Below are 27959 nucleotides of genomic sequence, written 5' to 3'. Positions count from 1 at the left end.
CTTTCTTCTTACTATATCTACTGATGAAAAACTAACTAACTAACTAACTTAACTAATCTTTAAATATATTGTAATGTGAACTCAGTCAAATAAAAGGCAGATCTTAGATATAGTCATGTTTTCCTAGGAAAACATTGAATATTTAACAATCAAAGCAGATTACAAAAGATTACATAAAACCCTGTGTGTGGTTTAATATCACCTCTGTTCTCTCCCCTTCTCTGCTAACCCTTCTCCTCCTTCCCTGCTTTTCCCTCTCCAACAATAAAAAGAATTCAGGAAGTGTATTATGGAAATTGCCTGTTATTTCTCTGAGTATAACTAAGTAATTTTTTGTCAAGGCCTGTTATAATATGCGGGGTCATTGACTTTTGTTCAAATGTTTTTCACCACTGCCATGCCCTAGCCCTTGTTAACATCTAATAATGACTAAGGGCTCACTTTCTGCCAAATGTGGTACTGTACATGTCATAGGTATTATATCATTTAAACTCATGCAGAACAATGCAATGAGACGTCTACACAATGGGACATACACCCACTGAGGCCCAGCTCTTTTTACTTTATAGCTGAATATGCAAAAGCCCAGAGACATATCTTGTTCAATTCATAAATAGCTAGGCTTGTACCACAGAGTCTTATCGCTTTTTAAACAATGTATTTATTTATTTTATGTGAGTAAAATTATAGCTGTCTTCAGACACACCAGAAGAGGGTGTCAGACCTATTACAGATGGTTGTGAGCCACCATGTGGTTGCTGGGAATTGAACTCAGGACCTCTGGAAGAGCAGCCAGTGCTCTTAACCGCTGAGCCATCTTTCCAGCCCCAAGTCTTATGGTTTATGTCCCCCTTTTCAGACAACATTGCTTTCTATTTCATTTGCTGTGCATCTACAGGCCTCCACTGTCTTTATTGTGTGCTCTTTTTATTTGTAGAACAGGAATGCTCAGAATAAATAAAATTTAACTTATGAAGTCAATATCATTAATTTTATGCATGGCATTAAATCAACAGCTTCTGATGAAAGGCAAGTTTATAATAATTCTTATAGTCTTCATGTACAGAAAGGAAATAGCCTTTTTTTTTTTTTTTTTTTTAAATAAAGAATCAGTTAGAGACCTCATGGTTTTACACAGGTAGATGGCTCTTTTCAGTAACTGAGTAGATGGAAGCCCAAACATCACATCATTGGTAAGGTGATGTTCTTCATGCTATTTACTGGTCAACCCTTCATTTCTCTTTGGAAGAACTCAGAGACAAGAGGGTCTCTTGTGTATCCGGTGCCTCTGTTAATAAAGATAGGCAGTCCCCAGGCCTATAATCAATCGATTGTAGTTGGAATGTTCTTTTTGTTTATATAGTTTCTAGGTAAAGGTAGTGGATCCTGGGCCGTTTAGTAATAGTGATAACAGAGTTCTCAGCAGCAGAATGCTGCAGTATTCCCAGATCCCTCAGACAGGTCTTCTGTCTGAATAGGCTTCTAGGAAGTTTCTGTCTCCAGTTGTTTGCTTCCTGGAGGGAGCAGGGAGTGAGTGGACCAGCTGGCGGGAGAACAGTGGGTCCAGCAGCACTGTGTTAGGTTGCTCTTTTCCTGTTCCAAACTGCACAGCTGGACAGGAGTCTCTTGCTGTGCATACCCCATAAGCACATTACAACCCTGATTTGCCACAAGGGCTGAATTCTTTACATCTACGTTCAAACACTTTAGTCATCAGTTTCCCTGAAGTTCTCTTCTTATGTTTCCTTTTCTTCTTTTTTTCACCTTAAGAGAGATCAAAGGCATCTGCCCAAGTGACCATGCTGAAAAGAGGGGAAAACGACACTGAATCCCAGCTGATAAGATTAGATGTGTTGTTTCTCCGTGGTTTCCAGAGCAAAATAAATGATAAGAACTCAACTCAGAACTCCTGGACAAAAAGCTCACTTGCCCATGAGCTGGTTTCCCTTGCAGACCGAGATGTGCAGATGATCCAGGAGCAAATGGTTTTGTATGGGACTCAGTATCTGCTCTTTCCAGTGGCTTAATGTGTATTTCTACTCTGTTCACCTCTATCTGCTCCCCCACCTCTTTGCATAAACAATTAGAGGTGTCCTGTAAATGCACACAGAACATGTCAATGTAACAGCGTCACATAACATTCTCAAGCATTCAGGGTTATTCTCCTCCACAAAATCTGTGAACGCTATGTCAGAAGCCTGTCCTTTAGGTGTCAGGGTGGTTGTCCTGAGGCCCTTTGACAGCTATGCTTTTGTTATTACAGCATGTCAACCTGGATTTGCTCTGTCACACGAATGTGCCATCAGTAGCTTGGTTTTTGACAGTTTTAGTTATGTTTCTCCTTGTAGCAGATTGTCACGCACACTGGGAAGAAGAAATGTAGTTTGCTAAATATAAATCCTCCTAGTTACCGGGAGCACCAGTTCCTGGGCAAGAACTATCAACTGTTTTATTTTCCCCATTAATTTGCTTCTTGTTGAGTCACGTTGATAAACATACATGATAAACATGCTTTAATATCTCGTTAAACCTTAGGCAAATAGATAATTTTATCTTATCGGATGTAAATTCCTTCATTTTATAGTTATATAAATATAACTTACAGTTATATAAATATAGTTATTTGAAAAACAAGGTTATGTCAGTGTTACTGAGGAGATATTGAATGGCATGTCCATGATGGGGTGTGTAGGTTCTTCGTGCCTTGACGAAGGATTAAGCAAGAAGCAGGGGCAGCAGTGACAGTGTAGACTCATTAAAAGTGATAGTGAGGGGCTTGGGAGAAAGAAAGGGAAGAGGGCAAATGTAATTTATTATAATCTCAAAATCCATACTATAAAAGAGTGAGAGGAGAGGCATACAATCCACTCCACAGAATGGAAGTGGGTTAGGGTGAGCATGTAGCTTTAGAGTCCTAGTTCTGCAGTCCTGCTTTTTTTTTTTTTTTTTTTAATAGAAAAGAGAGGGGAACTTCTATGAAAGGGTACACTTCTCTTGGCTGACAGGTTTCTTTGATGGTTGGATAGGATTATATAATCTTTTCCTCTCTTTCACTCTCTCTCTTGTGTGTATGCATGTATGCAAGTAGGTATGTATGTACGTATGTCATAATGCATGTTGGAGATCAGGAAGACCTCAGGTGTTGTCTTCACTTTCTATCTTCTTTTGAGACAGTATACCTCCTTGTTCATTGATGTGTACATCAGGCTAATTGACTAGTGAACTTGTAGATATTCTCCTGTCTCCACTTCCCATTTTGACATAGGAGTGGCAGTAATACAGAGGCATGCTACTGAGTTCAGTTCTGGGGATCTCAGTTCAGGTCCTCATGCTTGCTTGGCAAATGCTTTACTGACTGAGCCATCTCCCCAGCTCAGTTTGTACAATCTTTGGGATGGTCTTGGCAGTGCATGTGAAGAACTATCCTGGTTACTCAGTCCCAGAGTTAACTTTCTTATGGCTCAGAGTCCTATATTCCTGGACCTATATTAACTGTGTCATTACCATGAATCTTACAGCAATTAGAATTACATAGGTTTGCATTATCAAAAACCTCTGGGTATGGCTATGTATGCTCCCCTAGAGTCTGTGACTTGAATAAGCTTGACTGAGATGCCAGTATAAGCATTCTTCTACACACTAAAATAATAAGCTCCCTTGAAGATACATGAATACAGACTTAAAGGGCTAGAACAAAATGTTTATAAATAAATAAGTCTCCGTTGACCTGCTCAGCTGGTGGAGAGGGCATGCAACTTTTCAACGCCTGTTGGATCTAAGCTAGTTCCCAAAGACAGCAACAGGTTTCTGTGTGTGTAAGTTCACAGTACATTTTCTCCATTTCAATTCTTATAAAACCCTGTTTTACATGTTCTGTTTAGGTTAATTGTTTTATTTGATCAAACATTTGGAAGGACAGAAGCTATGGTAGTTTGAATGAAAACTATTTCACATAGGCTCATGTGTTTGAACATTCAGTCTACAGTTAGTGCTGTTTGGGAGAAAATTATGGTTGATTTTTAGGAAACAAACTTTTCTTGAAGGGAGGCACCTGCCCATTTTCTCTGGTGGTCCCTTTGACCTCGATGTCTTATGATCTTTTGTGTCTTTTAAACCTTGCCACTCTTTAAGTATCAACACAGACGTCATTCTCACTTCTGTCTCAGTAGACAACTACCTGTCCTTGCTCTTAATCCACAGAGCTCTTGTGAGCCCCATGGTTTATTTTTCCTTGTATTCCAGCTAGTTGACTTTATGTCTATTTCTTCCAATACTACATTCTCTAAGTACAAAGGTCAGTTTTTCTATTCTCCTGTTTGTTCATGTAACAGAATTCATGAATAAAAGACCCTTAGATACCCTCTCAGTATGTGCAACCTCTGATGTTCTACCTGGAGCACTAGACGAGGTTTCCTTGCAGTAAGGAGCCTGGCAGCCTGTGTCTGAGGGAGTCATCTACTGACTCAGCATTTCTGGTTGATACATCATTGAAGGAGCTGAGCCTGGAAAACAAATTTCTTCTCCAATGATTGACTTCTATTATTAGACTTTTAAATTTTATTTGAGAGGAATTTGAGTATTCCTGTTATAAATTGCATGCATGTTATAAATGTAAAAATGAAAGAAGCATTAACATAGAAATGAATCAATAAAAACAAAATAACAAAGTGAGCAAAGAGGAAATTAAGCCAAACAGATGAGCTTGCTTGGCTTCCTGGGTGCAAGCCTAGCCTTCATCAGCTGTGTCATCTCCCCAGCTTACGATGAGCTTACTTGAAGCAAGCCTATACATCCTTAGTATAGGCGCATTGCAAACCTTTGTGTCTTGTGCCTCTGATATAATTAAACTAGAGGTTATTAAAGCAATGCTTTGGGGGAACAGATGAATTCATTAGCATATCACATAAACACTAACAGGACCGGTTACATTTTTATAGGACCCTTATAGACACAATATTAAAATCTGTACTAAGTACTAAGTGGAGCTAGCTATTCTGAGCAGCTGATATAAGGTGGGGTTTCTTCTATATGGCTGCTTGGTCTAGGGCTGATAGTACTGTATTTTGGTGGAAGGAAACCCATCCTTTAGCAAAAGTCTGTGACTCCTGGAAGCTCAATAACCTGTGGGTCGCCACCTCTAACTAGGGTGCATTTTACCTTTGTTTCTATTTAAATACTGTACTAATAAAGGAGCAGGTTACAGAGTAAAGCTGTGACTTACAAACAGCTGATTGTTCACAGAACCCAGATTTCCTTGTCTCTGTTTAGTCCTAATGAGTTTGGTTAAAAGGCCTGGTGAAGTGGACACTCAGTCATGAATACTAAGCCTTGTCTTCCACCTCTCTCTCTCTCTCTCTCTCTCTCTCTCTCTCTCTCTCTCTCTCTCTCTCTCTCTCACACACACACACACACACACACACACACACACACATACACAAACACACACACACATACACACACACATACACACACACATACACACAAATTCTGGGGATCACAAAGGGACTGAAAAATGCTGGTCATGTGCTCTCTACCACTGAGGTACATCCTTAGTTTCTTTGTACTTATGAAATATAACCTTTATGGGTCATGTTTAATACGTATTGTGAGATCATCCTAGCACTTTTCACATTTTACTCTACAATATGTTACTTCTTTTTCTTCTGTGGTTTTATAATGACTATTTAAAAATTCATATGCTGTGACTTTATTACGCTTTGGTTCTTATAATGGGGATATGAATGTAATAATGGTGGTACATGCTCTAACAATCGTACAAGTGAAACTTACCACCATGTACCAAGTCATTAATGGAAGGCTTGGTACCAAGTGAGCGTCAATGGAAATGGAAGGAAAGGCATAAACACCAGGCATAAAAAGGTTGCCTCAAAGCAAACTTGGTATTATGTCCATCTGAGAACCTAATAGTTACATATTTTCCTTTTTTTATATTTGATTGCTATGGGCAATAAAATGCCTTTTACTATTTTATTTTCTATTTAATTTCACATCTTACAAGTAGCTACATGACAGGAACCTTTTCATACTTTTCTCAAATCCCCTCAGCTGAACACATAGGTGTTCAACAAATGTCCATGGTTTGCCTGATGTGAACAAATGAATGCTGATACTTGTAAGAAATGTCCCTGGGATTTCAATCATGCCTATTGATGTTCAGTGTCATGCAGAGTTTGTAGAATGGTGTTTCTTTCTTCCTTGTTTCCTTTCCTTTCTAAGCGCTTTGAGTCAACTGCTCAGCTGGCCAGTGTGGGTTAGCAGTCAAAAATCTGCCAGGGTGGGAGGCAGTACAAAGCGAACCAGAAGCCTGTGCTGGGTCAGGGAGAAGGAGAGAGCTCAGAGATGGGTGGCCCTGTGTGGAATGCCAGAATCTGAATGGGATGAGGATGCTGCCAGTGTGAGTCCTCAGTTAGCTTTTGAGTTCTTGGATGTAAAATGGATGAAAGCACAGATTAGATATTGACTAGAACCAGAGGAATTGATAATGTAAATAAGCATGATGAAGAAATGGGAGACAGTTCCTTTCTGTTAGACAGGGGCTGTAAGAAGAACAAGAAAAAATCAGAATGAACCCTGCAGTATTAAGTATTATTGGTTTTTAAAAAAATGCTAAAGACTGATAGAAAGGTGTGGACATAAATATAGTGTTTATAAGGACACTGGACACTGATGTACCTCCTTCTCCCTCTCCCTCTCCCTCTCCCTCTCTCCCTCTCCCTCTCCCTCTCCCTCTCCCTCTCCCTCTCCCTCTCCCTCTCCCTCTCCCTCTCCCTCTCCCTCTCCCTCTCCCTCTCCCTCTCCCTCTCCCTCTCCCTCTCCTTCTCCCTCTCCCTCTCCCTCTTCCATTCCCCCTCCCCTTCTCCCCCCCCCCATCTCTCAGGACTAAGAAATATTGATTTTAGAACCTAGACAGGGATTGTCTAATAAGTACGCATCATCTTGAAATTATAAACAGAACTCAAGTCTTAGGGAGATTCTACCCAAAAAACCCTTCCCAAATCAAGTTAAATTTGTACATCAAAATAATAATTTTAACAGATAACCCACTGATGAAATAGGAAGACATGCATGCATGATGATATAATTATGTAAATTAACTAACTAAAAACAGAATATTTAAATACTTCAAGCTTCCTTTTCATAAAAAGAGCTACCAAGACATTTTGAGAGAAATCGAGCAGCCTCTATGTTAATTATATATGATCAACATGAATGTCATTATCAGTGGGACAAATTAAAATGATATCCCAATTGTTAGGTTAGGTAAACACAAACTGTAGTGTATTCTATAAAACAGTTTCACCTGTACTGGTTAAAGCATTAAGATTCTTAAAGTTCAGCAAAAGAGACTTGTGTCATAAGGAACCCAGGTCCCCAACAAGGGAATGCAGCCAGTCAACAAGGGTGTGGCTAACTGCTGCAAGAACATTCCTGGTCTCTAGGGGGTAAATAAGTTCAGATTAGTGTTCTCTTCCTGGTACTGGTGCTTATAATGTGCTTTATAGAAAAGTATGCTTGTGTCAGAGTCGTACACAATCATGGTCTGTCAGTGACAGGAGATGGTGCCAGTAACTTTCCAAATGGTTCAAGAAAAAAAATGTTGTAATTGGCTTCCCAAGGTTTCTGTTAAGTTTGTGGTTGCCTCCAAAAATAAATCTCAGAAATAAACAAAACAAAACCCCTCAAAACTCCTAAGTTCTTTGTAGGAACACATAACCTTATCATCTGTCCCGGCCTGTACTGCCCGGCTTTGTGGGCCAAAATGTTGCGGCCTGCTCTGCTCCACGCTTGGCGGCCACTGTGTCTTGGCCCAAGCTGCCGCTCCGGTCCAAGGGTCAGGGTCTAGTGAGAGAGAGAGAGTGGGGATAAAGGGGAAGAGATGCGAAGAATGGAGACAAGACAGAGGTTCTGATCAAGTCTCGTTTATTGAAGGGAATTCTGAGCTATTTATAGGCTTTTGCCACGTGCCTTGTAGGCTCGTGGATACCACGTGCCTTGCAGGTATTGATATGACGTAAGCCTTACAGGCGTCTATAGCGTGGACAGCACGTGCACCGCAATGCCTTGCAGGCGTGGATAGCACATGCGCCTTATAAGCATGTATGGTGTAGATAGCACTTGGACAGCACGTGAACTTGCAGGCGTGGCCACCACGTGCACCTTGCAGCTGGGGGCAGTAAACAGCAACACAAAATATGTGGGATATCAGAGTGTGCTTCAGCTGTTGTAGGCTATTGAAAACCAAATCTTTCATCAGGGTATATGGTTCCAGATGGCTGCAAAGTTGATCTAGCCGATTTCTACTAAAGTCGGCTCCCAACAGGTCCCCCTTTTTAAATTTTTTTTTTTTTTTCAAAAGGGAAGGCTGGGAAAACTTACGGAAACCGTGCCTGTCCTAGGTTGGAACAAAGGACCCCAGCCTCCCTTTCCCGTCCTTGGATACTCAACAGCCATTGGTTGAGCTCCTCCCTTCTTTTAGGGGCAAGGGTCTCGGTATGCTCTCTTACCCGTCACTGACTATCCAGCTTAGTGCGTAAGTTAGGGGTTAATCCTCGTCTGTCTTGATGACAGAGGTTTCAGAGTCCCCTACTTCCAGCCTGTAATATTGGACCTGTATGGGTTTCATTTGAATAGCATCTATCTGTTGCCGTACAAAAGCCATCAGTTTGTTGAACCGTATCAACCCAAGAGACAAGAGACTTAGCAATGCCTGAACAGTCAGTATAAAAGCAACACTCTTTTTAAGGGTATCTCACAAAATACAAAATTGATCATAGCTTTGATCTTAACAAAACAAGTAAGGAAATCCCTGTCCCCGCTCAATCAATCTCAAACCCCAAAACAACTATAATAACTGTGGTAGTGGGTTTAAACAATATACTCCACTAAATCATAAGTCAGGGAATCAAGAGTCCAATAGAGCCACCCTGAAGATGCGGGTGGTGATGTCTCCTTCAGCACTGAGAACTTCCCAAGTCAGGTTTACTCATTGATCTGTTCCAGTTTGAAGGCAATTGTGAAGCATCTTCATGTTTCCTTCATATTTCCTGCAAAGAAAAAATGCGCTTCTCAGGGGGTATCTCCTCCCTGGATTTGGTATTGTTGTCTATTTGTTTAATCAGTCTCTCTGGCAGCCAACGTGCAGCATCTGCAGTTTGGGAATATATGCAAACAGAACCTCATTCCCAGATAAGCACTGGATCTGGCCCATTCCAGGTTCCAGTTAATGGGTCTTTCCAGAGGACTGTTGCAAAATTCTTTTTGGTATCAGGATGCCAGAATCTATCTGCAGCAGATTTTCCTTCAGAATCCAAAGTTAAAAAATTTAAAATAAAAAGTGCATGATGAAGGATATTTCTGGGTGATCCCTTGGTAGGATACCATTCCCCTTTTTTAATTTTTTCAAATTGACATTTAATGGTTTGATGTGCCCTTTCTACCATACCTTGGCCCTGTGGATTATATGGAATACCCGTTTTATGTAGTATTCCCAATTTCTCACAAAATTGGTGGAAACTGGAGCTTGTATAACCTGGGCCATTGTCAGTTTTTATCTGTTTAGGCACACCCAATACAGAGATTGTAGCAAGCATATGAGCGATCACATGCTTGCTTGCTTCTCCAGTTTGTAATGTTGCATAAATGAAACCACTGTATGTGTCTACACATACATGTATATATTTCTGTTTTCCAAATTCAGTATAATGAGTAACATCCATTTGCCAGATACTGTTTGGTATCAGTCCCTTTGGATTTACACCCAAATGAGGAACTGGTAAAAGTTTAACACATGATTGACATTGTTTGACAATTTGTCTAGCTTGTTCTCTGGTAATTTTAAACATAACTCTTAAGGTTTTAGAATTAAGGTGATGTAACTCATGAGCCTTTATGGCCTGATCCAAATTAGATTTTTGATCTGATAAAGTCACTGCAGCTACCCGAGTAGCTAGGTCTGCCTTGGTATTTCCTTCAGAGAGAGGACCTGGTAGCCCAGTGGTGGTCTGAGTCCATGGTTAGTATTACTGGGCTCTGTATTTTAATGCTTTTCTAAGTTTTAGTTTAAAATGTAGGTACAATTAGTACAAAGCTTTGTTTTCCTTGATAATTCTACAACTCCATTATTAACATAGACCTCAGCAGCCAAACTAGTAGCTTCTTTATTTTTTCTTTCCTTAAGATAAGAATGTAACATTTTTACACAAAAGAACCATCTTAGCTTCTCATTGGAATATCTGAGTTGACAGAATCCCTACCCTTGAGCATTGGGCTATTATTAAATAATTCAAGGTTATGTGAACCCAGCATGCAGTCCTGCAATCCTGAGACAGTTCATCTGGTGAGCAAGGCAGCTTCCAAGTGATAAGTATCTGGCAGGCTAAACCGATGGATACTTTGGGCAAAGGAATTATTTCTATTCTGGGTAGGGAGTAAGATATTACAAGAATTCATCACTCTTCTCAGAATGGCAAGCACTTTAAGACTTACAGCATTTTATTTCTGGTATATTTTCTTTAATATTTTGGAGCCGCAATTATGGTGAGCCATGCAAAGGATGGGGAAAACTGCACATAAGAAGGATGGCTAAGCATAGATGCAGCAATCAAAGTGAGTCACGGGCAAAGAAAGTGCCAGGTTTGAGAGGTGTGATTTAAAGATGCTACTATCTCAGGAATGTTAGGCATTTCATCATCAGAAAATCTAATGCAATTCTCCACAGAAACAGATTAAAGGGTGAAATGCCATTTAATTATCTCAAGTGATACCTTTAGAACATTTTCTAAATATACCAACTGATGTTAAAAACTCTTGACTTAGAAGAGAAGGGAAGGTCCTTAATGCACTAACAGGTTCCAGCTACTCACAGCAAGCATCCGAAGAAATGTTATCAGTCAGGACAGAAGTTGTTAATTATTACTGAATTATTACTGAAACATTTTGGTCGTGTGCCTGAAGACCAAGCAAAAAAAAAAAAAAAAAAAAAAAACAAAAAAAAAAAAACAAAAAAAAAAACAAAAAAACAAAAAAAAAAACAAACTACAAAGAGTTGGTGTAGAAAAGACAATTGACTTTAGCTGAAGGAGACATGGGCTCATAAGGCCATAATTTAACAGAGAAGTACTGTGAAGTGACTTACGACTAAATGAACATCAGAGATTAGTTACTGTGTGATGTGGTTCTGTAACTTTCCCTTTTTGTCCAGGCAACAAACTTATTTTTTTCATTCAAAAACATGATCATGTATTTATTATCTTTAAAACATGAAGCTTCTTTGGGTTTATAACATTTTTTGGGGGGAGGAGTTTCAAAACATAAAATGGAAGTAGGTTGGGAGCCAATAGATATGTTGTTCCTCTAAACATCCACTTTCAGATATCCTTTTCCATTTTCATCTGTTTATGCAAAATCATCACACTAGAATATTCACTTACTGAAATACATACAAATTAATTTCTGCATTTGCAATGGAGTTCCATGCCCTTTTATTTGTCTGATGTTCCGAGCCTTCAAAATTATTATAATTGTCAACATTACCTTCATGCATCACTGAACCTCTTTTGAGTCACTGATCCAAATTTTCAAATAGGAACATTTTCTCTGCATGAAACTTGTAAGAGAAAACATTAAACTCACAATTACAAAAATATAAATAGTAGAATATTCACCATCAGAAATAGAAAGTACACTCTGTTCCCTGAAGGATATATAAGAGGAACTGATCAGCACACTCTTAGAAGGCCCACAACTATCCAATCCGTGTTTATTATGATACAAACAAAGCATTTTATTTCACAACTTTCCCGAATGTTCATTAACATAATTGTTCTATTGTTTTTTCTTCAAATCCTTTTATGTTACCTATAGATCTATTGATTGACCATGTGGACCACTAGATACATCACTTCAGGGATCCTTGCTCCACAGATTTAAGTAGGAGACAAAATTTAAAATTTTGCTGATCTGGCCAGGAGTAGTGACACATACCAGCATCCTAACACTTAGAAGTAGGGGTATAAAAAGTTCAGTGCTTGTCTTCCTGGTTTGTAATAATTTCCCCCATATTTAAGCATTTAAGCTCCTCAATTTACAGAAGTAAGCAAATCTTCCAAAGCTTAAATCAGGCAGCATTTTACAAGTCTCAGGAAGTTCCTGAAACCTGCCCCTACCCCATTATTAGCAGTTACAACTGATAGGGACTAGAGACACTGACTAGCTCAGCTGCTTCCACGTGGGGCAGAGAGTTCTAGGGATGCATATTTGTCAACTGGGGTAGGCTTTCTGATGATTTGCAGTGCTGGAGTCACCCATGCACTTAGTAGTCTCTTGTCACCTATGCTCTGTAAGCAACCCCAGGAAACTAAGGGGTTCACCAAGTAGTACTTTGATGAAATCATCTCTTCAATCCATTATTGGTGCCCTATTTAGGGTAAACTGATTGTTGTACAAGCCTCCCCAGAAAAAGCCATATAATACTTGGCTACAAATAGTGTATTCAGTGCCATCCTGGGCTACATGTGATCTTGTGTCTCCAGATAAATACAAGAAGAAAGTTATAATGATTTGAAAATATTGAGAAGCTCTTTGCTTCTATCTTGTCTTTGTGTGTCTATTGCTATCTGAGGAGAAAGGCAAATTAATTTCTTGGCATAAGCCTGAACTTGAAATTGATGTTACCGTATTGGATGACTTTTAATTATTGTCTAAGTTTAGTGATGATGTTCATTTAGATATCATAGATGGTGGGAGAGTACAACCTCAAAGAACCCCTTTCTGAAGAAGAAAATTTTATTTCTAACTACTTAGTTCTTATCTCAGGTTCTCTAATTCCAAAGTGAATCTTCAGTTTAAGGAAAAAATTTACAACATTTTCTAGCATCTACTTTTGGTATTGGTTGTCTCCAGCGGTCAAGAGAGAAAATTAAGAGCACTGAGGCGTTTCATGGTGGTTTTAGGTAAAGAACCTAAACAAAGTCTTCAACTTGCTCTGAAAAATATTCAAACTTGGGGAAATCTTCAGACTTTGGATCAAGCGTGTAGCTTTAGATTTATTCATTTTGAAGGCAATAGTCATTTTGAAAGTGTAGGTGCTTAGGCATAAGAAATGTAAAGATAATGTGTGTGTGTGTGTGTGTGTGTGTGTGTGTGTGTGTGTGTGTGTGTGTATGTGTGTGTGTGTGTTAGGAAGACAGACATATAGGGGACATGAAAGAATTCTTCATACTTACGCGGTAGCCTGTTCCCACTGGTAATCTTATGTTTTCTTGCCTATAACGTGGAACTTTCTGGTAGTTTCAGCTTGGAGCAAATCAGAAATTTCTAATGAGTTTTCTTGATATTTACTTTGACCTGATCCAGGTCATCTTATTGCTATTTTCTCCTACTCCAAAAGAAGAGTGAGAGGAGGTAAACCCCCTCTTGTTCATTAGGGCTTTAGTGAGTAATCTTAACTCAAGGATTAAAATGTAAAGATCATTAGTATGAGTCATAATAGAGGCCTTTCTTCCCAGTCAGTGCTGTAATGATGGTTCCAGACACACTTCTGCATCTGCCTTGCTGAACAATCAATGCTCTTGGCACAGTTTTTCAGTAGCAGGGAGCCTTGACTGCTCCCCAAGCCTCTGCTTGAGGGCAAGGAGAGAAGATGCAGGCCTGGAGGAATCAAGAGGAGCAACAACTTGCAAAGTCAACATTTCCTTTGCTGTTACTACCAGGCCGCCAGAGCAAATGGCGCTAAAAGAGAAAGAGGAAGAGGCCACTAAGGTCAATAGGAGAGGCATTATACATTTGTAATTTTACATTATTCATTTTACAGTTTTGAGAGAGGAAGGAAAGAACTGAGATGGATACTCATAGATGTCAGGTTAATTTTTTTTTTGATTTATATTCCATTTCTGTGCTTCAGGAATTCAAATATCTAGATAATCTTCACTGATGCAAAAACATTTTAATACATGCTACCTATCCCATATTTATCACATTTCAGTAGAGGTATTTACTTCTGTTTGGGGATGTGACATATGTTGGTCACATTGGCTAAATTATGTCATTTTGTATGAACATGTAAAATTTGTAAATTTGTGATTATTGAATTTTTAAGAGCTCTTGTTGTGAACTGATTCATGGGGGATATAGTCCAGTTAGCCATACTTATGACTTGTTCTGTGTATGGCATGTTAATAAGACCAAACTTTAGAGTCGTAATCAAGGGCAAGTGAAAATATGGATCTATGTTTATTTCCCATTATCAGTCTTTAATCTTAGGAATATTGATAAGGGTTTAAATCAGAAACAAGAAGAATGTAGTGGGTCTATAGACAGTAGAGTGGAAAATGTCTACTTATTGATTTGCTTCTCTACTCTTTCATCTGAACTTTTGACCCACTGCAATTTTCACAAGGTAATTAGTTTTTCTATTAACAGAATTGGGGCTAATAGAACAAGAAATACTTTCTTTCATAATTAGAGTTGCTGAGTTGCCTGGAGAAGGTGGGTATTTGGATTATTTGTGACTTCAAATGAATATAATTTACATTTTATTTTATTTCAAAAACAAAATAAATAAATAATTTACACTTATTTCAGAAACAAAAGTAAAATAAAGTTCGTGCATACACAAAATGCTCTCTTAGTAGAGAACAGTGGTTTTCATGCTCCCGTGGACATCGCAACCACCTGGGCTGCTCATTAAACTCAGAGTCTGCACTGCACCTCAAGAATTCCAGCTGCCACTGTGGCTACTGTTTGGGATCTCTTATGGAGAACCATGGTATTACAAGATACCCATGTTCTTAGATTTTTATCTAAGATTTTTATCATAATTTTATTTAGATTTTATCACCATTTTTAGATAATATTTCTTAGCTGGTGAGTGGTGGTGCATGCCTTTAATCTCAGAGAGGTAGAGACAGGTAGATTTCTGCAAGTTCAAGGTCAGCCTGGTCTATAGAGTAAGTTTCAGGACAGCTAGAGCTACACCATGAAACCCTGTCTCAAAAAACAAGCAAACAAAAAGACATTTCTTTACCATACTTTAGCTCTCAGTTTAATATTTCTGAATTGCTGGTGTTGAGTCCATCTGAAAAGGTATCAGGAACATTTTGTGAAGTCACAATGAGATATGTTTGTAGTTGCTTTTCCAGCAGATACATTACACACATATATCAATAATCATTTGCAACATACATTTAAGACAAAATTTCAGAACTGTATATGATTTGTGTGTGTCTATCTAACTACCTATAATCTAATTAGATGTCTATGGCTATTATATATGAAGAAACAATTTTATGATGGATTATTTTTTAACAGAGAATATATATAATCCCCCATTGCCACAAAGGATGCAGGTGTGTTTCCTACATTTGGGGACATGTCAGGGGTCAGTATATCTGGAGTGCAGTGGATAAGCCTCGACCTGAGAAAACCACGTTCATGATCATTATATGTCCCCTGCCATGTAAGTATTTTATGGTGGATTGTTAAGTAAACATCTGTTTTTATTTTTATTTTTTTCAGTTTAGGTTGGATTCAATTTTTGACAAATGTTGGAAGTTGGAGAAATATCTCCAAGGATTTAATACAAGTATCTTGCAGTCAGTAAAGATAACATATCAGTGGCTTTGCTGGGAGAATTACCAAAAATTTTCATAGGGAATCCTGAAAACACCAGATATCTTGAGCAATTCTATACCCTTATCAAATACTTTGGTACTGAAATATTTTCCTCTCTGAGACAGGAGTTAAAAATATGAATCTTGTGCACATCTGCAGCTAGGTGTGACTGGTTAGTTTGTTTGACTATTGACTTAGTTATTCATTTGTGTTCCTTTTCTTTTTCTGTTTTCACTGTGATAGGAATAGGAACCTGGGCCTCATACATGCCAGGCAAATGCTTATTACTTTTTTACATCCTTGACGCTAGCTCCTCTTTTCTAAAGAACACGTATGTATTTTTGCATTGGTCTTTCACTTAAACTAAGCTTCAAATTGGCTGTCAAAGAGTACAATCCACATATCTGTAGTTATCTGCCCTGCAGCTGCACTGTAGGAGCAGATGTTCACCAAATGGCTGTGGAGTGGTCCATGGGTCCTTGTTTTAGGCTGCTACAAGCATACATAAAGGTTCACACTTTCTCTTTTTCTTGTTCCCTCATGCCTGCATTTGATTATCCATTTACATATTGGAAACCATGATTAATATCAGGCTTTCTACAAGAGAAATACTCAATCTCCATTCCAGGGTCTGAGTGTCTGCTCTCAATGAGGTGGGAAATACCATGGCTCTGGGTATACCCTAGAGTGACCCTAGGGTGACTTATATATACATATTTTATTGTTTGGAAAGGGATGTAAAAACACCAAGACTCCAAGTATTCTTTGAAGGATTGTCTTTGTTGATTGTTTTCTTTTTTTATTTATAAAAATAAGTTGATTGGGATTTAAAATTCCAGATAACAACAACCTGTGATGGCAGAGCAGAGTCATCATCAATGACATAAGGTGAGAACTGTCATAGTCAAACACAAGCAAGAAAGAGAAAGAACAAGCTAAAAAAATTGCAGTGAATCTAAACTTTTAAACCTTACCTCCAATGACATACTTTTTCCAACCAGACTACACCTCCTAAACCCATCAAAACCATAACACCAATTGGGGGCCAAGATTTCAAATATCAGAGCCCATGGACGACACTCATTCAAGTAATAGAGTAACTAAAGCACAATTATATATGATGAGGTATATCAAGACCTACACTTTCTTTTTATTTTTATATTTTTTATTTTTAATTGTATATTTTATTTATTTACAATATAGATGTCATCCCCTCTCCCTACTTCCTCTCCCTAGAACCCCCTATGCCATCCCATCTCCTCCTTTATGCTTTTATACCATTTTGATTACATGCATATATTAAGGTTGAGGGTCTAGCAACACAATAGATGCAAATAGTCAAGGAATAAGCAATACAATAAACACAAATAGTCAAAGAAAAAGCAAGACATTAAACCCAATTACACGAGCACTCCCATGATCACTGTTACTAAGGGCTTATCAGGATGACCAAAGTATCTGAGCCTACTTCCCTGTCCTAGCCCAAGGTCATTTTCTTGTCTGAAGCCTACTTCCTTGTTCTAGCCTAAAATTTAGATTCCTGACTGAAATTACTTCTTTGTTCTAGCCTAATGTCAGATTCCTGCCTGAAGCATGCTTCCTTGACCTTGGCCCATGTCAGATTCTTGCCAAGCAGCCTCAAAGGCTCTCCACCTCTTCCCCTTTTTTTATTTCATTAACAAGACTGAGCCAGTCTTAGGTTGTTCTGACAAGAATGCCTTCTTTACCCATCATAAGAAAGAGAATATTGAGCATTAACTTTAAAAATGAGACAAAATCAAATAATATGTTGAGTAAGTCCTTCAAATTTAAATGACTTGATCTTTCTAAATGCAATATATTATAAGCAAATAAGTATACCAACATTATACTTTCCTTGCCTGTTTTGGTGATTCTGAATTATCAACACAAGCACCAAAATGCTACCCTATTGAGTGTAAAATTGGACACAAAGCCTCAAATGATTACAGAGGTCTTGAAAGTTCTTGTTCTTCCAAGTTCTGTCAAAAAATTACCATTCAAAACTGCTACCCACTAAAATCCTTTTAATAGAATTTTAAATATCACTTTCTTAAACTATTACAAATTATAGCTGTACTTTGTATTATTGGTAATTCAGAAAAATAACTTTAATTTTCATAGTTCTCTCAAAGAAGCTTGTTTCTTTCTTTTCTTTTTCATTTCATTGTGGTCATGGGGTATGGAAAACTAGTTCATGTTGCTAAAGATCTACCTTACACCTGCTGGAAAACCTTTTAAATGAATATTTTAGTTAGTAAACAAAGAAATGGGTTTTATTGCAACACTTTCATTCACGTATATCAGTTTACTTTGTCCTTTAACTCCCACGGCTCTTCCCATTCTCAGCCCTTGCTGGTCCTTTTTCTTCCCTTAAGTCATTCCCTGCTCTGCTTTCATGCCACATACATTCTATTATCTTCTCTTGTTTTTCCTGCTCCTTGCTTTAGAGCTATCACTTTCTCACATAGACCTCTTCATGTATAGTCTGGACTCCACATATGATAGAAAAACGGATATTTCCCTTTTTTAATATAATTTGTTTCACTTAATATAATGATCATCAGTTCTACCTATTTTCTTATAAGTGTCATATCTCCATTCTTCTTCATAGCTAAATTAAATATGACTATGGATTTTTTTTTATCCATCTTTTGATGGCTATCTAGGCCACTTCCTACTCCATGCCTTGCATATTGTGATTAGTACAGTAATAGATATTGGATGTGCAAGGATCTTTGTGGGTTGCTGGCTTATTTTTTGGGTCTATAGAAGAAGTAGTACATCAGCTTTATCTTCAGTTTTCAGAGGGAACACCATTCTGGCTTTTATGAGGTCTTCAACAGCTACATTCTCACCATCAGGGAATAAACGTTCCTCTTCCTTCACATTCTCATGAGCATTTCTTATTTCTTCTCTTGGTGATAATAACTATTCTGACTAGTCATAGACAGAATCCAAAACCAATTTGTATTTCCATTTCCATAATGTTGCTCAATTATTTTCCAAGTATTTATTATCTATATGTATTTCTTTTTGGGGGAAGTATCTACTCAATTAAATAGCACATATGTTGAATATATATATATATATATATATATATATATATATATATATATATGGTGTTTTTTGTGTTTAGAGGTCTTCATAGACTTCAGATTATATTCTGCTGAAGGCTGTATATTTGGTAAGGATTTTCTCTACTCTGTAGGCTGCCTTTTCTCTTTGCTGATTGGTTTCTTCATTTTGCAGAAACTTTTCACTTTCAGGCCATCTCAATTTTTAGTTATTAAAGTTGTCTCTTCAATACTAACTCTTCCAAGTATACGTTTCTTCTTTTCTTCTTCTTCTTCTTCTTTTTAACCATTTGTATTTTCAAGTTTTTCATCTCTTTCATGGGAAGAAGAAATGCCAAGGGACAAGGTGCTCAAGGACTAAAGTGTTTACATCTCATGTTTACCAAATTTCAGCTTCAATTTTATAGCAAAGAAATTGTTTCCAAATCTATCTGCTATTAAGAAACCAAGTAAAATGTAAACATGAGAGTGATAGGCAGGACACGTGTGTGGACAGAAGTTATGCACTCCCATCTTTGTTATTAATTTTCACCCCTAACGTTGACTTTATGTTAGACCAATACAAACAGTGCTCTATACACTAAACACCTTTAAATATTTTCCAATGAGTAGATTTTCTCAAAATGTTATGTACTCAAAAGAGAAAATTTTCTCTATCTGTCCCATTTTGGCTAAATATCATTTTTTTTTCTTTTGTTCTCTCCCTGCTTAATTCTTGACATAGATACAGGCAAGAAAAGAAAAAGAAAACAAAAAAAGAGAAAGAAAGAAAGAAAGAAAGAAAGAAAGACGGAAAGAAAGAAAGAAAGAAAGAAAGAAAGAAAGAAAGGGGGAACACTTTTAAAAGTTATTTTGACTGAAATCATTATTTCCCAGACTTGATGATTAAATTGTGATTAAAGTGTCATAATGCTTACTTTTGAATTGCAGAGTAAAATTCACATATCTCAGTGTAATGTTCTTTTTTAAACATCCTGTCTCCCCACATCAAACCAGAAACCCCACAATGCTATTTCAGATTTATTAATACAGTCAACATATCATTCTACAACTTCAAAATATTCAAGGAAAGCATCATTAATTTCTTCTTTGTTGAGTGGTTCAGTGTTTATGGGTATTTCTCTTCTATTGTGACACATGGATGTGATTCTCAAATTACTTAAATTGTAGGAAAAGTGTGACAATTTTGTTTATAATGATTGGCCAAAGCAGAATTTTATGCTTATGTATTTATATAGATTTGTGAACTTTTGAGCGACATCCCATAACCCAGAGATTACTCTGCAACATCCAATAGTATTAGAGCTTGCAGCAGGTGAGCAACCTGGACCTGGAACAAGTAAATAATTCCATAGGAAACATAAGCCTTATGAAGATTTAGCTCTGAACAATAGTGTCTCTGAGCTGCAAAATGGTCAGTCATGTTGGTCTTGGGGAATAATTTTTTTTCTCAATGATATGGATGCTGATCACTGAAGACACATGTACTGTTAACATTCGGAAGTTCAGCCATTGACATGGCACCAACCATTCATTGCCTTGGAGCTGGAATATTGTTGGTTTAAGAAACCTAACCATTGTTTCCAAATAGACACTATACAACTTTTTCATTACACTTTTCTGGCCTTTGGAAATGAAGTATCTAAAAGAAGTTCCTTTTTGGCTGACAATTTTGTTCTGTTTACTGGTAGACTCATAAAGGAACCAGGGAGCATTCCTCCCCATACTAAGGAGCTTGAAAAGCCCAGAGGAGACAGTGGCACAGTCAAAATAAAAATGTACAAAAATGCTTTATAAAGATAACCAAAAACTAGTCAAGCTGCTGGTTAGCTTGGAGGTCTGGGGTGTCTCACTCTTGCTTTTCCCTTACCCTTTGGTAACAATAAGGCAAACAGACTGTGACATCTCTTGTTTTCTGGAAAAAATATTAAAGCCTTGTTAATTATGCTAGAGTGAACATGGCAGCAAAAGGAAAAAATATGATTTTAAGTATAATGGTGCATGCTGGAAACACAGATTGGCAAGCATATGGGGTTCTGGCATCTGGACAGAAGCCTTCTCAACCATCTGCTTCTCGGAGGTTATTCTGGCAATTTCTAAAGCTATTCCAGTGATTCACGGGTCCGGGCTAAGGATTTTCAACAAGCAGTTAAAGAGGGCAGAGGTACACAGAGCTTCTGCACACAGCCCATTTCACATTGTTCTGGATAGCGAGCTGTCCTTAGATGCAGTATTTAATCACGGCAGTGGCAGGCATTTCTTCATGCTAATATTTTCCCTATATTATGCAGCAAGAGATGTTCATTTTCTTCTTAAGAGGTATCCCTCTGCTTCTGATTCTCTGAAATGTGTGTAACTGAGTGACTTTGTGTTCTGCTATGTGTCCTTAAGTGCAGACTGAACTAGGAACTCGGCTCTCCTTTTCTTCTGATTCTATCCGGTGTAGTCAAGAATCTTAGACATTTCTTGCATGGTTTTTAGGACATTTAATGATGCCTCATGGCCTACTTTTAAAGTTAAAAAACTTTTTTATTCTTTTGAAGTATATGTACAGCATATTCTTGTTTTAGATTTTGATTTAAAAGTCCAGATCTATATTGGAATATCCTACAAATTGATTAAATATTGACACCACTCCTTCAGATTGTATTTTGAAGCCCTACAAGTTAATACATCTAGTGGGGTTGTTTATGTGGTGGGTGAGCTGTGGATAGTAGTCACAGTTCAATAAGGTCTTGAAGGTGATGCTCTCTAAATGGCTTAAGAGCTTTATGAGAGTTTGGAAGAGAGAAGAGTTCATACTTTACACTATGTGAAGTTGAATAGGTAACTATTTCTATGTCACCAAGAGTAATTTTTTTCTAGCAGAACCTAACCTAAGAAGATTATCTTCTTGATCCTGCACTTCTGGCCTCTAGAACCTGAAAAATAAATGATTTTTGGCTTCAGCCATGTAGTGTTGGTCTTTGATAGACAACCTGAGCTGACTAACTAGACTAAGTAGACACGTTTTCTTTTTAGGCTATCTATGGATTTTTAAAAAATATAGGTATCCTTTTCATATATAACATATAAAACTTTTTAAGATAATATTACTGTCCACTAGCCAATAATCAATCAGAAATAGAATAAATTTGAACATATACTCATAAATACAGAGGTTATGTAGGTCATTCATTCTTGTAATGTATTTACCCAGTAAAGCATTCTTCAAGACTGAGTGGTGTTTGTTAAATAGCCTTTGTTACCTATAGATCTTAATAATGTGGAAATAATTCATTTAGGCTTGGAAACTATTTCCAGGTGCTGATCTGTCCCACTCTATTAAGGGTACCCCAACAGAACATTCTGCTTGTTTGTAGTAGAGGTTCCTCTTGTTTCTTCATGCAGTTGCTATGTGCTTTCATGGTCTAAAACCTCCAGACTGCTGAGGTGACCGTGGTCATTTAGATATGAGTAAAATGCTTGTAAATGTCTGAAAGAAACACTAGAACACATTTAGAAACTATTTTTTATTTCAGAAGATTTTGAGAAATTTGAATGTATCACTGTCTTTCTCCCCGTTTCTGTGTATTTAGAGATTATGAATTTGGAGAATTTGATTTTGCTTTTTGTTTGTTTGCTTAGATTTAGTCCACATTGTACACTTCCAAAAATATTCCACCTTCAAATAATCACCCTCACAGGACTCATGAGAAGCTCTTTATTTGTGTTTTGAAAATTATTCAAGAATAATTATTTCATCATGGCTCCAAATGCTGTTTGAACATTCCTAGCCTCTGCTCACCCCACCAGCTTCATCCAGATGGCTGTGGCATTCAATCTTATTCTTGGACACTATTTTCTTTCTTCCTCTTCAGACTCCACAGAATTCCCCTGCTCTTGGCACTTTAATTTTGCACAAACTCTGCTAAACAATCCAATGAATTTGTTATACCCCATCTAGCTGATGTACTGTAATTCACTTTACTGCTTAGGTAATTCACTTTAAATTTTATTTAAATATTTTAGAAGAGGATTATCAAAACTGTTATAGAACTTTAATTTTCAGAATATACAAGAACTCAACAAAGAATAAAAAAGCCCACTTTATAAATGACCAAAGACAAGAAGAAGAAGGAGAAGGAGAGGAAGAGGAAGAGAAAGAGAAAGAGGAAGAGGAAGAGGAAGAGGAAGAGGAAGAAGAAGAAGAAGAAGAAGAAGAAGAAGAAGAAGAAGAAGAAGAAGAAGAAGAAGAAGAAGAAGAAGAAGAAAATGAGGAGGAGGAGGAAGAGGAGGAGGAGAAGGAAGAGGGAGGAAAAGGGAGGAGGGAGGGGGAAAGGTAGGGGAGGGAGAGGGGAAAGGGAGGGAAGGGATAGGGAGGAGAAGAAGAAGGGGAAGGGGAGGGAGAGGGGGAAGGGGAAGGAGATGAAAGAGATTGAGGAGAAGCAGAAGTAGTGGTAAAGGAGGAAGAAGAGAAAGGGGAGAGAATGGGGTTTATATCTATTTATATTTAATTTATATTTATGTATCTCTATATCTAATATATTTATCTATATCTGTATCTACTATCTCTATCTACATCTATATCTATGTATATTCAGCATTTCTAACAATTAGGAGAAATATAAATCAAAACAACTTTGAGATTTTATCTTACCGTATTTAGAATGACAAGGATCAATGGAACAACCAACAACAAATGCTGATGGGGATGTGGGAAAAAGAGAACCCTTATTCACTGTTAGTGGGATTGCAAACTAGTGCAGCCATGATGGAAATCAGTGTAGAGAATTATCAAAAACCTAAAAATAATCTACCACATGGCCCAGCCATGTCACTACTTAACATATACCCAAAGGGATCAACATCCTACTCTTAGATACTTGTTCAGACATATATTCATTGCTGCTCCACTCACAATAGCTATTAAATGGAAACAACTTAAATGTCCTAAAATTGAAAAATGAATATATGTGGTACATAAACACTATGGGATACTATTCAGCAAAGAAAGATGAAACCATGAACTTTGCTGGTAAATGGATAAAACTGGGAAAGATCACATTTAGTGAAGTAATCCAGATCCAGAGAGACAAACAGTACATATTCTCTCTTATTGTTGGTTCCAAGCTTCAAATCTTCAGATGTGAGTACGTAGCCTGTATCAACTATAGAAACCAGGAAACTAAACCATTGCTAGGATAGAGGAGTTGAGGAACAATAGAGAGGCAATATAAGGTTGCAAATAATCTGATTAGGGAAATGGGAAAGGGGAAGCTCCTTAGGGAAGGGGGTGGTTAATGCTGAAGAAGGCGGGAGGAGGCTTAAGAAGAATAGCAGGATAAAATTGATCTGATAAGAGAAATGGGAAAGGGGGACTCCTTAGGGATGAAGGGGACAGTAAATAGAGGGGAAGAAAGTAGATGGAAAAATAATGATTAGATGGCTTCAAAATCCACAAAGAATTATTTTATTAACTATTAACCTAAAGTAAGTATAACACATGTAAGTTAGTGTATAAATATCTATATATAGTTTTAGTGAATTTTTCTTATCTCAACTAATGGCACTCCCTCCAAGAAATAAAGACTACCTTGCAAAACCCCCAATACCAGACATGAGATTCTGGTTTTTGAGTTGTTGGCCAGGGCTGTCTAAAAGACTGCCAAAATATACAGTCGATTGCTGTTGCCTTAAGATGTCCCCAAGAGGTAAAGGTATCTTTCTATTGGTGAAGATAACCTGAACTTCAGAAGCAGAGGGCCCAGAGTCCCCTGAGCTAGAATTGACCTTAATGTCTCCTCCATGAGGACTAATTCTCATGGTACCAGAAAGTGCCATTCATACTGCCAAAGGAGAGAGACAACAAAAATTCTCTCAGTTATGATGTCTATGAACTGTATCATTGACCAGCATGGCATACTAGTCCTACAGGTGCAGTAGTAGCACACATACCTTGGCAGTAACCAATGGCTCTCTAATTGAACTTAAGACCCACTCAAAAAGGGAAATGCCATGTCTAACAAATTTAGCTAACTAATCAGTGTAGCAAAATCAGCTGGAGAATCTACAACCACTAATTTACTAAACTATCATATCTCCTAATAACAATCAGCAAACATTTGTCCTAATGCCCACAGATAACTATAGACTTCCTCTCATCAAGAAAACTTCTCTTTGCAGCAGATAGAGACCAATACAGAAAACCATAACTAATTAAAATGCAGACTTGTGAAGCCCAGTCCCAGTGGATACATGACAAAACAGCCTCACCCTAAGGCAAACAGGGGCAGAATGATTGTAAGATCCAGAGGATTGGGTACTTTTCTGTGCAGTTGTGTTTCCTAGAAACATCAGAAGCTATACCTGTAAGGTCTCATCAACATAACTGCCCATGATTTGAACAAGGAAGATACCGATGAACATTTCAAGCTGCTTGCCCACGAGGTCTCAACCCTTCACAAAAACCTACAGGCAACTGAGTAAAGCTTGGAGACCTTTTTTCCAGTGCAAAATGATCAACCTTAAATATAGACATATAATTAACAGTATGGACTCAATAGGTTATCTTTGGCAATATATGTATATGTAGGAACCAAATGTAGAAATTTCAGGTATTAGTTCAAACTTAAAATTCACTGTCCCAGGACACATTCCAGGAGGAGCACATTCCTTAGTCAGAGGACACTTGCTAGAATAACATTCAGAGGAAGAAGGGAGAGGCTGGTTAACATTCCCCAGACCATAGGGGAGGGAACCCACCAGTGGGTGTGGAAGGTCCAGAGCACATGTAGATACATTCCAGGAGAGGGGCCCTGGATGGGAGGTGGTCAGGAAGCTGGGCCCTTAATGTGGTAAACCTGGGCAAACAGAAGATACACATTGTCACAAAAATAATGTGCGAATCTGAGTCACCTAGAGACCAGACCTGAGAAGGTCAGCCTTTGTGGTTGCCCTCGTGAACTCTGTATAAAAACTGCTTCCAGCTTTGGCTCAGTGATTCCTCTTGCCTGCGTGCAAGGGAGCCCCGGTGCACTGGTTATTATCATTAAACCTCATGTTTTTGCAGCGAATCCCATGTCTGTGACTGTTTCTGCGGGAGCGCGTCCCTCGGTTTTGGATCTTTGGGTCCAACATATACACAAACACACATGTGTGTGCAATTGATGAGAAAGGGGGAAGAACATGAATTTGTGGGACACCAGGGAAGGGGATATGAGAGGGTTTGGAAATAGAAAAGGGAAGGGAGAAATGTAGTAAAACTTTGATGTATTATGCATTTTAATTTAGACATGCAGCATGAATATTTTCCATCTCATTTAATATTGTCTGAAACCATTTATGAATTAGTTTTAAAAGAGAATCTGTCATAAGCAATAAGACATGAAATTGTAGAAAAACATAAATGATCCCTCTGACCACGGAGGAACTTCTTCCTGGTCAACAACTTTCCTTTTGCTTTCCTTGAAGAGCATCATTGCACATAACCAAGGAATGTCCAAAGCTTCTTGTAATGTCTGTGTGTGAGTTTGGTGGGACACCTACAGAGTTTGCCAGAGAATTGCTGGCAATTTCTAAAGAAGGAAAGGTCAGTGACAACCAAATTAGAAGAATATTCATTTAAAAAAATAAAACTTGGGTTGAATTTTTAGTAGAATACTGACAGTTTAGTACAAATATCAGTGGAGGTGGTGATGGGGACTAGGGATGTGATAACAATGCATCTTGAGTCAAGTGTCCTATGAGTAGACTTGGACCTTTCAGTCTGACCCTCGGCCCTTAAAACAGTGTTACTTACATACAGGGATGAAATGCCCCCTTTCCTTGGCCTTTACATGTGTGCGTATTTGTATAGTTGTGTACATGTATGGGAATATTTTTGGGAGAGCAAAATCAAGATGAATAATTTTATAGAGAAATATAAAATGACATTTTATATTGTGGCCTAGGTATAATAAAATTTATTTGGGTACTATTTATTTATGTATTTATTTATTTACTTATTGATTGATCAATTGATAATAACCTTCTAAATAGGAAAAGATTTTACTCAAAAAAAAAAAAATCAGAAGTGGTTTCAATTGAAAAAAGCCATGCCAGACTTTTAGTGTTTCATTAGAGAGAAGGAGGTTACTCCTATGATTCTGATGAACTGGATAGACCATGGTGCTTCCAGAAATAAAGAAGAGTTCAGATTTCAATTCCCTTGAGATATCTCCTCATTCATGCATGTATATCTGCTGGGTGATATTAGGGAACTGTCACACAGAAGGGACTTCCTCTTAAAGGAGCCAGTACAGGGTAAAGGAGATTCCTTGTATTTTCTTCCCTGATCATAATTATAAGTTGCCGCCTATCATCAAGTACAGGTCAAAGCAGCATCACGATAAAGACTGACATACAAGTCCTGTCCTGGGATAAGAAAGCCATGTGGAATGGGCACATAGTAGTAAGAATTCTAGGAAAAGCATTCTGATCCAGCACAAAAGAGTGCTTTCCTCCACCTAAGCAAAGATTTAGGTCACTGGTTTGATGAAATCTGCATGTCAGGGAGAAGAAAGACAGAAAGAAGAAGGGGAACAGGGCAGCCTGGGAGGCAGTGGTGGTGACCCCAATTGCTGAAGTAATTTTTAAAGGGCCTGCAGCTGTGGAAATGACCCTTCATTGTGAAAACTATAGAGAGCCAGTCTCAAAGCCGGAATGTGGTGACACAGAGATAAAGCTTTCACTACCAATAATTGCTTGGCTTTTAGCTAAAAAGCCAAAAGTGCATCAACATTTCAATTATTGAGCCCCATTTATTAATATCTTTTCTAAACAGAATGGCTTTTAAGATGTCAGAGTCAGAGTAGTCTACAACTTGTGCTCTCATAATACCTAGCTTTAACCAATTTCAGATACGAGGAATTGAAGTAATGACTCTCATTAACTTCTCATCAATACTGTCCTGACCAGAATTCTGTTGTTTTTGCACAGCTGTTAGAGGAAACAAATGTGTTGACCAATGATCTGCCATTAGAGGTGAGTTTGTTTAAAGTAATTAAGTTTCTATAGATGACTAATCACTTTAAAGGCCGTTAGATATCCTGGGTTCCATGAAGTTCCAGAGAGAAAATACACCATTTAAAGGCCATTTCTAGTTGCTAGCATGTCACTTATCAAAGATATCAATAGTATAGTATCAAGGCATTGCATACTAAAATGCATTTGTCCCTTAAGGAAAAGGAACCTGCTTCCATAGCTTTGCACATG

The 27959-nt window shown here is 37.9% G+C and overlaps 1 long non-coding RNA gene and 1 other non-coding gene across 6 annotated transcripts in view; one reads left to right on the top strand and one right to left on the bottom strand.

The window, feature by feature from the left end:
* Positions 1-27959, top strand: part of LOC143435337 (uncharacterized) — a 319574-nt gene that overhangs the window by 150777 nt on the left and 140838 nt on the right. For all 5 annotated transcript variants that reach the window (XR_013105549.1, XR_013105550.1, XR_013105551.1 and 2 more), the window contains one exon: positions 27684-27728. This is a non-coding gene — a long non-coding RNA (uncharacterized LOC143435337). The remainder of the gene's footprint in view (positions 1-27683; positions 27729-27959) is intronic.
* Positions 15324-15483, bottom strand: LOC117693893 (U1 spliceosomal RNA). The gene has a single exon (XR_004604487.1). It is a non-coding gene; the product is annotated as a U1 spliceosomal RNA (small nuclear RNA).

This window comes from Arvicanthis niloticus, chromosome 21 (genome assembly GCF_011762505.2).
Source record: "Arvicanthis niloticus isolate mArvNil1 chromosome 21, mArvNil1.pat.X, whole genome shotgun sequence".
In the NCBI taxonomy this organism is placed as follows: Eukaryota; Metazoa; Chordata; class Mammalia; order Rodentia; family Muridae; genus Arvicanthis; species Arvicanthis niloticus.
The sequence above is the reverse complement of the archived record's forward strand: the minus strand, read 5'-3'. Positions and strand labels throughout refer to the sequence as shown.